We start from the raw sequence: 13,647 nt of genomic DNA on the forward strand, positions 1-13,647 counted from the left end.
TTATTTCGCAATAATGGAAGGAGGGAAGAGGCGGTAAAAAGATGGTGCGGCCGGCGAAGGAAGAGGTCTTAAATCCACCGAATTTTTAAATGGTCGATTTAAAGGGTCTGGATAAAGTTTCGCATGCACTGCTGTGCATACCGCTGTTCGATTTCAAGGAAATCGTGGCCCATCCTTGCCCGAGTCGAAGCGTGTTTCCGTTTAACGTGACGTTACAACTTGGTGTACCTGCCTCGGATTTTTCCCCTTATACGGTGGAATAGTTGTGGGACATATGTGGCTTGCACACGCGACTTAGAAAAAAAAGGGAAGAGCACGGAAGTGGAAGAAAGTTGGTCGCCATCGAAGGGATTTTCCGTTTGCTTCGAAATGCACGATGCTCGGTTTAAACTTATCCCTGTCTCCTTGGCCGTTTCGCCAACCGACCGACCACGTTTTTCCTTACGTTTATGAAAATCTTTGCTGGATAAATCTAATGCTTCCTGGAAAAGTGCTTCTTCCCTTCTTTCCATCTTTGCATTTCACTTATCTCTACGAGGATAGGCTGCGATTGGCGATAAAACAACGGATCCTAAAAAAAAAAAAACTAAAAAAAGAAAAGAAAAGTAAGAAAGATTCGAGGGTGAAAATCGAAGGAATCGCGTCACGATTTCTTATTTTTCAATGAGAACGAGACCCATCGAGACGACTTGGACGCGCGGTAAACGTCTCTGATCTTTGTGAAAAATGAATTACGCCCTAAAGCGTCCACGTGTACAGCAAGTTTATCGCCCTCGACACGCGATACCGCCATAACTTCTCGTCCAAGGCTCGTCCTCTTTGACCAACGGATTAACGAACTTAACGTTATTTATCGTGCCAGCCTTTGCTTCATTTCCTCCTTCGTTCGTTCCATGCTCGTCGCGATCGATCAGCCGATCGCGAATATTTCCACTTGGAGAGTCGAAGGGAAGAAAGGCGACCAAAAAATCAACTTTCTTTCTCCGCGTGTTCCGTATTTCGACTGAATTAGAGGAAAACGGAAGAGAGATCTTCGGGCAAAGCCATCGATTCATTCATTCGTTCATTCCCTCCAAAATAAAACACCGAAAGCTCTGTTGTCGGCTCCACTGTTTAACTGAACGTTACAACCAGAGAAAAAGCGACGGTGGATCAGGTGCACCGTTCGCGAAAATGGACATTCCGCGCTATGATTAATATTTATTGCCTAGCCCCTGTGTAATTTCCTGGAACCAAAACACTTTCCACGCCTCGTAACGTGGTGAATTTGTTGGCGAGGCAAAGGAGAAGGGATAAAAAAGAGAGAGGGAGAGGAGAATCCGTCCATCGAACAGCGCGGAGCAGTGGGGGAACAAAAAGTCGCGGGGATTGTTACACGTTTGAACACGTTGTCTCTCGAACGATTGCCAACGGTGTGCAAAATCGAGGCGTTCTATTGTCGTCCACCACCACGTTTAATCCACGCTAAATTTCATTTCCCTTGCGCGAGTCGGAAGAGTAAAAAGAAAAGCGTTTTGCCACCGATCCAACGAACGCGGCCAGGAGAGATCCTCTCTCTCTCTCTCCCTCTTCTCCCCAAAGTTGGGGGCTTTCGTCGGCCGGAAAACCGATTGTTCGATCGTCCTCGATTTTATAATCACGGGATTAACGGAGGGCGCCGGAGGGGAAGGTGGATCATCCCCCGGATACGGGGACAAGCAGGTCGGCCTAGCCGATGAATATGTATATAATCGGTAAACATGCATGGAGCGTGAATCGAGGCCCAACGTTTATTGGCACGCCAACAAACGTGCACTACAATTTCGATGATTAAAACCGGCAGGGTACTACCCGCCCTACTTTGTTGTCTTCGTTGTTCGATCTTCGAAGCCGCGCGATCGATCCGATTCTGCGACTACAACAAGTGGCATTCTCTCGTTCATTCGATCCTCTTTATGCCCGGGGATAATTCGTCAAAAATAATTGGGCGTTAACCCCAATTGGGCTGATGTTAACCCAGGCTTGTTTGCTTTCCATCGGGAGGGGAGAAGGGAAGCAGATTTTTCTCGGCGAAACGTGGTAAAAACCGTCGGATCATGCGAGCGAATTTTCCCGGATATATCGACTTTTCGCTGCAAAATATTTGCCTTTCATCCGAGGAGTTGCGGCATTTATTGCGGCAACCGCGTCCCACCGCGGGTTATATTTTATATTTATTTCGCGACGCGATGATAATAATTCAGGAACGGGGATAATCGAAACGACAAATAATGCGACGATAAATTTAAGATCGCCCGTTTTTTCAACGGATTCAATTTTCGGACAAAAACGTTGCAAATAACCATCTTCGAAGAAATTCCACCCTTCCTTCCCCGACAACGGAATTATAATAACGACGCGACTCGAGCGTAAAGCCGACAACTAATTTGTAACCGTACAACCTTTGGCAAGTTAAACGCGTATCACGTTTTGCATTAGATATAAGGAGCGGCGTTCGCAGGAGTCGAAGTGGAGTCTCGCTCACGTTACGACCATGCTCTCGCCTCGACCTCGCCGAGAGGATGGTCGCGCGAACAACGCTATACGGTTTCGTCGATGGAATCGCGATAGGGGGTGCACACGAGTCGATGGATCGCCTGCCTCTTCACACTCTCTCCACCCTCGTTTCCAGCCCGTTGAACCGGCTACCTGTTTCACCCCTTGTCCACGTTCCACGCAGCTAAGCTTTCGTTGGATTAACGAGTGGTTCCAGTAATCTTATTAAACGGGGTTGCGTTTAGTGGGGTTTAATTCGTATATCGTCGACTTGAAACGAGCCCGATCCTTAACTTTTTAGCCTCGAGTGAGTGAACGCAACAGGAGAGGAGGAGGTGGAGAAGAAGAAGACTCGATATCGGACGAAATTTATTTTTCTTTATTCGTATTTGTCGATTTTTTTTTTAGAATCCTCTTTCTTCGGAAGGCAACACTCGTGGATTTATTTTTGAAGAATAAAAACGAAAGACTTTCGCGTGTTTCGTATGGAACGATATTTCGTGATGCGAGATTCTTTTTAATAAAGAATCCGAAGAAAGAAAGGCGGAGGACACACGTGTGGATTTCAATCTCGTTCCAAAGATAACACGTTTCATCGGAAGAATTCATATTTCTAGGAATTATTACTCTTCGTCCCATTCCTATTTTCTGGTGACGAACTCGAAGAAGAATCCTCCCAACCTTTCGAAATTCCCGCCCGCGTTCTTTTTATCCACGAGACGAAAGGGATGAAAGGAGACCAAGATCGCGCAATTATCGGCCAAATATCATTGGCCCTCGATTTTCAATCGATAACAAACGACTGCACATTTCGTAAACGTTTGAATCGAGAGAAAACTCGTAATAAAATATCGAATTGGGGATGCTTGAAATTAAATACGTGTTCAATAATATGATGCAATCTACCCTCGTACATAAATGAATCGACCCAGCTTTTTGAAGCCAAACTGTCAAATTGGGCGCGATCAATGTTGTCGATCGAACGATTTCAAATTAAATTATGCCTATAAAGTGCAGGTGTATTCAAAATGTTGGAGGGAGGGGGTTGAAGCTCGCCCTCTCCGTATATAAGCTCGATATAAGGTTGCCGCGATTTCGAAGTGGGATCCCATGAATCGGAGATGATTGGGCTAAGGTTGGATCGAGTTCGAGTTGGAAATAACGGCAGATTTCTGCAAGTTTGAAGCAAGAGAGATCCTCGAGAATTAGGAGTAGGTATCCGCTGGAGTTACAAGGAGTTGCAACGAATTCGCGCGGCTAGTTTGCAGCGAGGAGTTGGGGTGGAGGGAGGGGAACGCTCCCAGGACGCGTGACATGCTCCCTCAAACAACGAATCGTTCCCATAATCGACTTAATAATTATAATCTCGCTCTTACTTTACTCGATCGATCATAACACGTGCGTTCCCATATGTACATATATATATATATATGCGTCGATCAGGCTCGAAGCTAGGTGATTAAAGGGCACCTGAGGCTTCGTCGATCCCTACGTGATAAAGCTCTCTATCAATATATATATATATATATGTACCCAGAAGGGGAATATCGGAAATAGAATAAGGGTCTATACACGACGACGTTGATCGTGAATTGGGGGATCCGGAGGTAATATAGATCATTCTAAACAACGGCGCTTACGCGGTTAAAAGAGGAAATAAGCGATGAACGAACGAACGAAAGTCGAAAAGCGACGCGGGACATTTTACAACGTGTACGTTTCATACGCGAGGCTTGGAATATGGCCAATGTCATAATCGAGATCCGATAATGGAAAATTTGGATAATCGAATCTCGGTTAACCGAGATGTTATTCCGCCTGGATCCCTCCCCACCGGAAATCCGGAATGCGCTCGTTTCATCGCCGCGCCACGGAAAATTTACGAAAAACGCACGAACCGGTCGATCGCACGTTTCTATCGAATCGATCTGACTGTTAGCCAGTGGATCTGGAAAATTTGTTTCCCCTCCCGATTCTCGGAGCCTGGAGATCGGAGGCTCGTCGCAATTAGCGAGAAGTCGACGATTCGATTATATATTTCCAGCAGGACGATTCGATCGAATCTTGGAAAACTGGGGGAAAGATGGAAACGGCGTGGAAAGGTCGAGGAACCTCCCTCCCTTGGGACCGGAGTTGATGGAGTATCCAGAGGAAACACAGTCGTGGTGACAAAGTTGATTCGACGCTTGTAATTCTTCGAGAGAATCCAAGCTCTGAACGTTTTCCCCTCCTCCTCCTCGTGTTTTTATGTTCCATTCGAAGAACGATAATTTGGATCGTTGGCGATATTTCTCGTTCACCTTCGCCATTATCCTCTAGGAAACTGAAATATATCGATTTAATAAATCCCGTTTTGTCGTCTTGTCTCCCTGTATAACAATTATTCGAAAATTCCGTAACGAAAATAAACGAACGAATAAATAAAAAACAAAGAAGAAGCGGGTGGATATTTCGTGACCGTCATTAATCCGTGGGATCGCGTGGTGGTGCACGGGTCGCGAAACAGGACATCCTCGAACGGAGGAGAAGAGAAGATAAGGCGTTGCGAGGATGGGTGACGGTGTAGGTGGCATCGCTGACCGTGTAGGGCGGCTGAACACTCGAGTTTAGGGGGATTGTTAGAGGGGGAGGGGAGGTTGCCGCCGAGCCGAGCCGAGAGTTGGCGCCTGCGTAATACCATCTCTGCCTACTTGTCAGCCAAGCGGAGCTGCCACCACCCTGCCCGCTTTTCCTCTCGCCGCTACTCGATAACAAACTTCGCCAGTACCAGTACTGGCACGGTACTCCGGACCACCGTATCGTTCCAAACATCGCGCCCTTCTCGTCGCTTTCCTCGTTCGCCACTGGATATCGATATTCCTCCTCCTCCTTCTCCTCCTCCTCTTCCTCCCCCTATCTCTCCCCCATCCTCCCCCTCCCCCCGTTGTTTACGCGTACGTCGAGGACAAGCACCAATCGTTTGCCAGTCGGAAATCGAGCGGATGAGGCCCCGAAGATCCGGCGGCGGCCTGGATCCGTGACAACTTGCAAGTCTCCGGCCACGGTACTGTCCTTTTCATCCACCAGTGACAAATTGTTCACCTCCTTTTCCCACGTTTTTCCGCCGCCCCCGATTTCCGCGTTTCGCGCTGGCTGGATTCGTGCGTGATTCATCGTCCAAGATCCCGCGGCGAATCCCGCGGAAAAGAAGGATCGCGGGGAAGATCGATGAAAAAGGATGGAAAGGAGGCGGGCATTTTCGGCGGGAGTCGATCGTCGAGCATCGCCCGTCTCGAATTTTTTTACGAGATTTCTCGAGTGAAAGAAACGACCAGCTCTTCCCGAGGGTTACGTTTGTTATGGTGTATAACTTGTTGCTCGGTTTGTCGCCCGCAGAGTGGCCGGGATGATCGCGTCGTCGCGATTTTGTAATCGCGAGCCGAGCGTCGTTCGAGGGATCGAGCGAGGCGATCAGTTTCCTTCCTTGTTCAATTCCCTTGCTTCCCTTCGTCTCTCTCGGCTCTCTTTCACCGTGGACGTACGCGTTGGATGCATGGAGATCGAGCTTGGATCGACGAGTTTTCGATCGAGCGTTTCGATAAGAGGCGACGTTTTCTTCTTGTTCGAGGAGCGGAGAGGAGAGGAGAGAAGAAGAGGAAGAGGGAGAGGATTCGTCGTCGTGGGTGAACCTTCTTGTTATTCGAGGCTTAGGATGGCAAACACTAGCTTCCTTCCCTCTATTCGCGATATTTGCTCGTTGGATTGTGCTCCGTTCCCCCCGCAGAGATCCCAAGAGAAAATCGAAAATTTCTCTTTCGATCGAAAGTTCAGTGACACGCGAACGTACACTCGCACCTTTGTCACCGTTCAACGAGCCTCGTTTGAACTTCGAAGAGAGAAGAGGGAGGGGGAGGAGAGAGAAAAAAGAGAAAGAGGAAAAAAGAAGGATGACCGTACCCTCTTTTCGATTCCACGATTTGCATAGTGCTTAAAGCAAAGGGACAAAGTACTCGAGGAAAGCAAAGGAGCAACGAGAATTGTTTGATTGTGCCCGACGAAAAAGGTGAGAAGGGAGGAAAAATCTGCGTGCATCCCTATCTTTGCAATCTTCGATCTTCCGTTTCTCGATCTGTGCACGATCCGTAGCACGATCGTGATATAGAAAAGAACAAAAATCTCGCGACAGAGAGAAAACTCGTTTCGATTTTAAGATACGCTCTCGGACATAGTTTATTTTTTTTTTTTTTTTTAATACTATTCTGCAATTCTGATAATTTCTCCGGTGGATCCACGGTGAAAGAGGTTATTCACTTGCACGGGCGCGTTTCAATGGCCATCCACGTCACAGATATAAAATGGAGTAAGCGACAGGGTTGATCGTCGCTTCGAGGTGAGATGGTCACGGGTTTCAATTTCACGCGTCGAAATTTCATGCCCTGTAACTCGCGTCTTCTCTCTCTCTCTTTTTCTATCTCCTCGAAAAAGTCGATCCCTCGAATCGGCCGACAGATTGAATCTTTCGTTCTCAGATCTCTCGCTTGTTGGCGAACGAATCTCGCAAAAAAAGTAGGAAGGGATATGGCCGGGAGAGAGAGGGAGAGAGATAGAAAAAAAACATTCCACTTTTGGAAAGCTTTTGAATGAAACGCTTTATCGTTTTCGTTCCCTTTTTTCCTCCCCTTCTCGTTATTTTTAAATGGGAATACGGAATTTCACGAGGCGTTTGGGTACTGAATCTCGTACTCAAATTTCGTTCTTCGCCTGTTCCCTCCCTCCTCTTCCCCCCACGAAAAAAGGTTGACATCCTTTGAAGATCGATTAGCTACAACACTAATTTTACACGATCGAAACTTTTCGACCGCGCCCCCCCATCGTCTTCTTTAATCCTCTTCCCTCCTTTCGAGATATTCGATTTCGGGATTTAGCCGGCCGATAAATTGAATTTATTCCGAGTTGTTCTCCGTAAGGGCGAACGTTATCTCGTCATCCACGGTAAAAATTCCAGCGGAGGAAAAAAAGCAAACGAAAGTATCAATGAGAAAGGAAAAAAAAGAGAAAAACGAAAGGCACGATCGAATCCTTAACCGATTACCGTTAACCGATTCCGTCGCCGCGAATCGCGTAACATCACGTTCTCCATCGTTTCTCCTTTTGATCTCCGAGTATCAGCGTGTGCAATCTAAATTCCACGGATCACCGAATTTCTCGCTCTTCCCCGATTGGCATCGAACGGATTCATAGATTGTCGGTCAGTTGACAAATTGAATTTTTCTTGGACCGGGAGAAAGGATTCGTTTTATTTATTAAAATCCCGACGATCTCTGATCCCCTTGGATTTTCCTCCTCGCGGAAGATAAATCGAGTCGAGGATAACATTTGGATATCCGTATCCAAGTTTCATTCTTTCTGGAATCGAGCAATTACAATTACAATTACGTTCTCTTTTGACCGTCCGTCCTTCTTGGATCTCATCTTTTGGCATCCCTCCCTTTCCCGTGCTGCTTCTTCCATTATGCACCACGCTTTTCTCGTCCGCGAATTCCCCGCAAAGCTCTCCTCCCGAAGCGACAGCGGTTGTAACCACGTTATCTAGTGAGTTTTCCCATTAAAGGGACACACATGATTGCTGTTTGCCCTCGGTATATATACCGCTTTCTCGAATCACCCTAGGCAGATTCTCTTATTCGTGGGTTAGGTTGGGTAGACGTGCACAATCGCGCACACATCGTAATTACGTTCCAGAGAAACTGGTACTCAACGGGCCAAGATTCAGCGAAATCGTTCCATTTGACGAGAGCGGGACCTATTGTTGTTTTCCTCCAAGCTCGGATGCTTTCGTGGCCGCAACTTGGACGATTAATCGAAACTTGGTGTACGGTCGGTGGTCGCTCTCGATCGAGCTTTCTTTATATAATTGCTCGATTTTTCCAAATGCAAATATTTGATCATCGGACAGAGGCATCATCCCTCGTCGAACGAGTCGGCAATTTTCTTTCCTTCCTCCTCCTCCAACGAAGGGGATTCTCGAGTCTCTGCAGTTTAGTGGGTCAATAATCTTAACGAGATAGGGGATGATGTTGGACATGATCGTTTCCTCTTCCCCTTCTCCTTTATCGATACTTTCAATCGGGAAGAATAATTTCAATTTCGACGATATTCTGCAATCCCTGTTCTTCCCGAAGTTAACGAGCCATACACGCACACAGTCTTGTAAAGAGATTATCGTTGCGGCTACTTGTGAAATATCCCCCGAAGCCGCGGAGATATTCTTCTCGTATCGTTTTTAAAATCCTTCTCCCCATGCACCGTCCAAAGAATAAGAGAAATTCGATCTCAGGGTGGCGATGGGTTGGCACCCTTTGTTAGCCTCTCGACCGGCGATTATTAAAATTTATTGGTTTATCGAGCATGATAACCCTCGCTCGACGGAGCGTAAGGTGGTGGTCGGTGGATTAAGAAAGGTCGTTAACAGGGTCACCTTTGTCCCACCATCGCGCGCTAGAAATACTTGAACGTTTCCGACACGAGGGAAACAATTACGCGTTACATAAGGTGTTGCGATGCTCGTGGCTCGATGTTTTTTAGCACGTTCTTCAATTTCATCTCGTCGCTTTCGAAAAAGAAGAAAAAGGAAAGAAGGAGAGAAGGAAAGGAAGAAATTATCGAAGAGAAATTTTCATTTTTCAAAGTATCTACTCTCTAGTTTTGTAGATGCGAAACGAAAGTGTAACGGAACGATATAAGAATATTTTGTCGTTGCGTGGTGCATTCCTTGCGCTATTTGCTTTTCGTTCCGTTCATTAAGCGCGGTCACAAATTCCTCTCCTTGATCCTCTTATCGGATTCAATTCGCCTTATCGGCCTACAAAAATTCCTGCAACGACTTCATCCCGAGGAATGATTTCCTTAATCCATGACGCGAAGAGGAGAGGGAAAATAGAAGAAATTGGAAGAGGGAAGAAGAATTCGACGTTCAAGTCCGTTGTGATGGACGATTTTAAATCGCCACCGATCAAATTAATCGAAGGGCCCCCTCCCCTTCTGAATGTTGAATAATCATTGCCGACGTGTATTAATTGAAACTCGATGAGAGGATTAAGAACTAAATGGCTGGTTGACCTTTTCCTCGAAACGTCTTCCTTTTTTCGCCGTTTCGTCAGACTGAATTTCACATTTCTTTTCTTTTCTCCTTCCTCCTTCTCTCTCTCTCTCTCTCCCTCTTCGTTTTTCATTTCGTTTCGACATATGGCTCGTCGTTAACTTTTCGTTTGATCGAAGCAAGGGAATTGAAAACTGTAAAAGTTAATTGCAAGACGAAGCCGAATCGTCTACTCACCGATTCGTTAGAAAGAGAATCGACTGGTTCTTATCTGGTGGAGTGTATGATTGTAAGAAGATTTCGAAAGATTTCTGGAGCGTAGAGTACAGATAGATATTTTCCTCCTCCTCCGAGGATTTCGAGACAAGTAATAGCGAGTAATAACGTTATTCCGTCTATTTCGCTCCCTCCTTCCAAAAAAAAAAGGATATCTCGAGATTCAATTGAGAGTTTTCGTGAAAAGCCACTCCTCACCGTAACGGATAATGTTGAAAAGTTATTTCCGCGAGCACGAACGATTTCGAATTCTATCCGTGAAATAATTTCCCCGGCCATTCTCTGGTGGAGCAAACATCAACACGTTCACCTCAAAGCCAACCTCCCCCTCCCCTCCAACTCCACGAAATCTGCTGTGCTTGGTCACAAGTTTATGAGCTCGAGCCCTTCGTTTCACGGTAAACTAGCTGTGGCCGCAAGTTTCAACACACGCGGCACACACTTTTCGAAAATCTACCACGTTCTCCGAAAACGTACGAAAATGTACGTTTTACAGGAACCCTGTGCAAATCTCTGTGCGTCGCACCTTTTCCTCTCCCTTCTTTCCCCTTCTCTTCGTTCGTCCTTAAAACACTGTGATTATTCTAGAGAATGGGCTCATCCTGTTGCCCCAGTAACATTGCTCCAAGCGATATCCGTGGACGAGCATAGGTGGATCCTCCCGTTGAAAGAGGAGGGTTGGAAAGATAACGAATCCGTTGGGAAATAATGCGTCAGGAAATAATACGCTTTGATAAACGCTCGTTCATAAACCCTCGTTTCCACCCTCGATCGGGTACACGCAGTTGGAACGAGGTTTGCCAGTCCCAGTCTCTAGAACAGTCTCAGGATAAAAACCGCGTCCTGGCACGTTGAAAGGGGAGCGGAGGGGGGGAAACGAGGCCGAGGCGGGTGGCTGTTACTTTCAGCTGCCGCTAAAGCGTGGCCGACACTATAGATTATCGGCCGTCGTGATTGGGTATTCGTCCGAAATAAATGGCCGCTAATGGTATTTCTGGTAGGTGTCTCGGCCGATAATGCGCACACCCGGCACGGGTTAACGTTAAAGGGACGAAAACAGCGCGGTGTCTAACCACCTTCGTGATCTCGCCACCGTCTCGCTAATGATCCAACGTTTTAAACGTTCAAATTGTCCACCTCTGTGCGAGCTGCATCGTCGTTCACGGATCACGTGGCAACGGAACAAGGCATCCCACGGACGAGGGCCGTGACGCATTCGGATCGTGCACCAACGATAATACGTTTCGTCGTCTGAGATTGGACCGCTGCGTCGAGATAAATTCAGGTATGAGATAAATTTTTAGGAACGAGAGCTCGAGTTTCTGATTTCCTCCCCCCCCCTTTTTCTCCTTTTCAACGAATTTTCGAACGGACGAGACGAGAAAAATGGGGGTGGGAAAATATCGAAGATGAGGTTTCTTTTTTTTTTTTTCTTTTCTCGAGGAATTAATTTTAAAGGGATTAACTTTAAAGGGAACGGTATCTTTTTCGGAATAATTCTTGTTATTCATTCGAAGAATTACATTTATTTATTAAAAAAAGAAAAAAATTTGCAGAATCGTGCAAATATTTTAAAATTATCGTTAAATTTAATTAATCGAATCGCAATATTTTTTTATCGCGTGTTTTTTTTCCCATAATATATTTTTAACGAAAAATTTCAGAATCGATGGCAAAGGATTAGAAGAAAAAAAAATACACGCATAAATTGTGCGAGATCCGACACCTGTGCTCAAAAAGTGTAAAAATCTCTCGAGCCAGTAAAAAAGACGCGTTCGACGAACCGTGATATCGTATCATTACTTGTCAACAACAGAGACATTTCTTTTTTCCTTATATATTACGATATCGAAGTCTGTTTCGGTTTCCGTGTTTATTCGCTCGTTAATAATTCCACGAATTTCGAGCTCGAGGCGAAGGTCGTAACCATAATACGTCGCGACCGTTCGGTGTTTAGTCTTTATCGAGACATCGAGGCGTGCGCACCGCTATTACGTCGCTGTAAAATTTTCAAGTTTTGCGTGTCCGCGTGTGCATCGTGTTTTTTTCTTACGATTTAATTATTTTTTTATCGATTATTCGCGCGTCACGATTACGTCATAAGTGTCGATTCTTTATATACGGGCGTCGTAGTGTGCAGATAATGGCGCCCCCTTCGACGACGTTTTTTCGTCCGTTTTTTAATCGGTACGTAAATTCCATCGAGTATTTTATGATATTTGATATCGATACGTTTGTTTTTTGGTAGATTATTTACAATGTAAATTAGATTTACGCGTTTATTCCCGTCGTAAAAATCGCGGATCGGTCGAATTCGAGTCGTTTCTCGAACGAATATTCTTATTAACCTTTCATGCAAACCTTTTAATTCCCTATTGTCGATTATCAAAGGTAAAAAGCATACGATTTAAATCTAATAGTTTTCGAAATTTGTTATTTCATTAAAAATTTGTTGCGCGCACGCAACGCTGAGCGTGGAAAGGTTAAAAGAATCCTTACCTCGTTTGTACCCGTGGAAAATATCGTCGAATCATCGGGATCATTTTTTATTCAATCCTTTCATGATCGAAATTTTATTTATTTATCTCCCTATCTCCCTATTATCAATAGTAGAAACACACGATAAAAAAGCTAAAGTTTTATCGAGAGAAAATTTGTTGCTTAATTAATAAATAGTTGCGTAACACGCAACCGTTGAAAGGATTAAAAAAAAAAACGATGTATCTCCAACAAATAATCCCGAACTAAATAATTAGGAACAGGTATTTTTTTTCTCTTAATCGAAAAAAAAAAGACAAAAAAGAAAAGGAATCGTAACAAATACGAGCGTTCGTTTTATCCAGAGAATCCCTTCGAATCGAAACGAGTCTTTTCTCTCGCGTTTTTCCGCCCCCCCTCTTCCTCCTCCCGCTAGTAACAAAGAAATTTATGCGTTCTAGTTCGAAGCTTTCATTCAAGCATCGCCTTCCATTTGGCCGTGCTCGATCGAGAGGCGTCCGGTTACCAATTCCAAAGTCAACGAAGCTTTGTTATTCGCGGGGAACTTGGCTAATTGCGTCGATAGCTCCGTTTCATTAGCGACTAAGCTATCAAACCGCTATTTCGTTATTGAATAGCGGGGATTCATCCTATTTGAGCTAATAATAAACGGGATTTTACGCGTTCTCGATTCGGATAGGCGCAAACAAGCGTGTGAATTTCGTTGCGCGTAAATAAATCGCGTGGAGATGTTTGCAGATCGAAAGAAAAATCCACCTTTCCTTTTTTCCATTTCCGATTCGAACCTCGTCCCCGCTGTCCTATTTCGATCCGTTTCGTATCCGTTTTCGCAACAATTTCGTAGAATTATTCTTTATAGGATTATTTAAAACGCGAACGAAACGATGCAACTAGGCGAAATTAATTTTTTTATTCGGTTTCGATTGAAATTGGAAGTCACGTTTTACGTTGCGTTTTACGTGCAATCATCAACTTCATTTCGTCATTTCCTTCGAGAATAAAGTTCATCTCAAAAGATAAAATTGAGGGTGAAAGTGGGATATATTTTTCGCGAAATGTTGGAAAATTTTAGATTTTTAGATCAATTCTGGCATCTCTTGGTGTCCAATCGTTATTTCTTTTTTTTTTTTAAATTCGTAATAGCGAAATTTCTGTTTCTATTATAATTATACACGCGAACGACCGTTTTCCTACTTTTAATTCCAGTGCAAGAGAGAAATATCTCGCGGAATTTTCGTTTAATTGAAACACGGTTTCGTAAAAAAAAGAAAGACAAATGA

At 44.9% G+C, this 13,647-nt stretch overlaps 1 protein-coding gene across 5 annotated transcripts in view; it reads left to right on the plus strand.

Moving 5' to 3' along the window:
- The first annotated feature begins 5,243 nt into the window (after positions 1-5,243).
- LOC107997472 (5-hydroxytryptamine receptor) overlaps positions 5,244-13,647 on the plus strand; it is a 104,591-nt gene continuing 96,187 nt past the window's right edge. Inside the window, exons 1-2 of one of the 5 annotated variants that reach the window (XM_062083733.1) lie at positions 5,268-5,557; positions 10,870-11,153. The gene's annotated coding sequence lies outside the window, so the exon portion shown is untranslated. Of the gene's footprint in view, positions 5,558-5,577; positions 10,267-10,869; positions 11,154-11,820; positions 12,056-13,647 lie in introns of those variants that run through there. The other 4 variants (XM_062083738.1, XM_062083735.1, XM_062083740.1 and 1 more) reach the window with 4 other exon arrangements.

This window comes from Apis cerana, linkage group LG13 (assembly GCF_029169275.1).
Source record: "Apis cerana isolate GH-2021 linkage group LG13, AcerK_1.0, whole genome shotgun sequence".
Lineage (NCBI taxonomy): Eukaryota > Metazoa > Arthropoda > Insecta > Hymenoptera > Apidae > Apis > Apis cerana.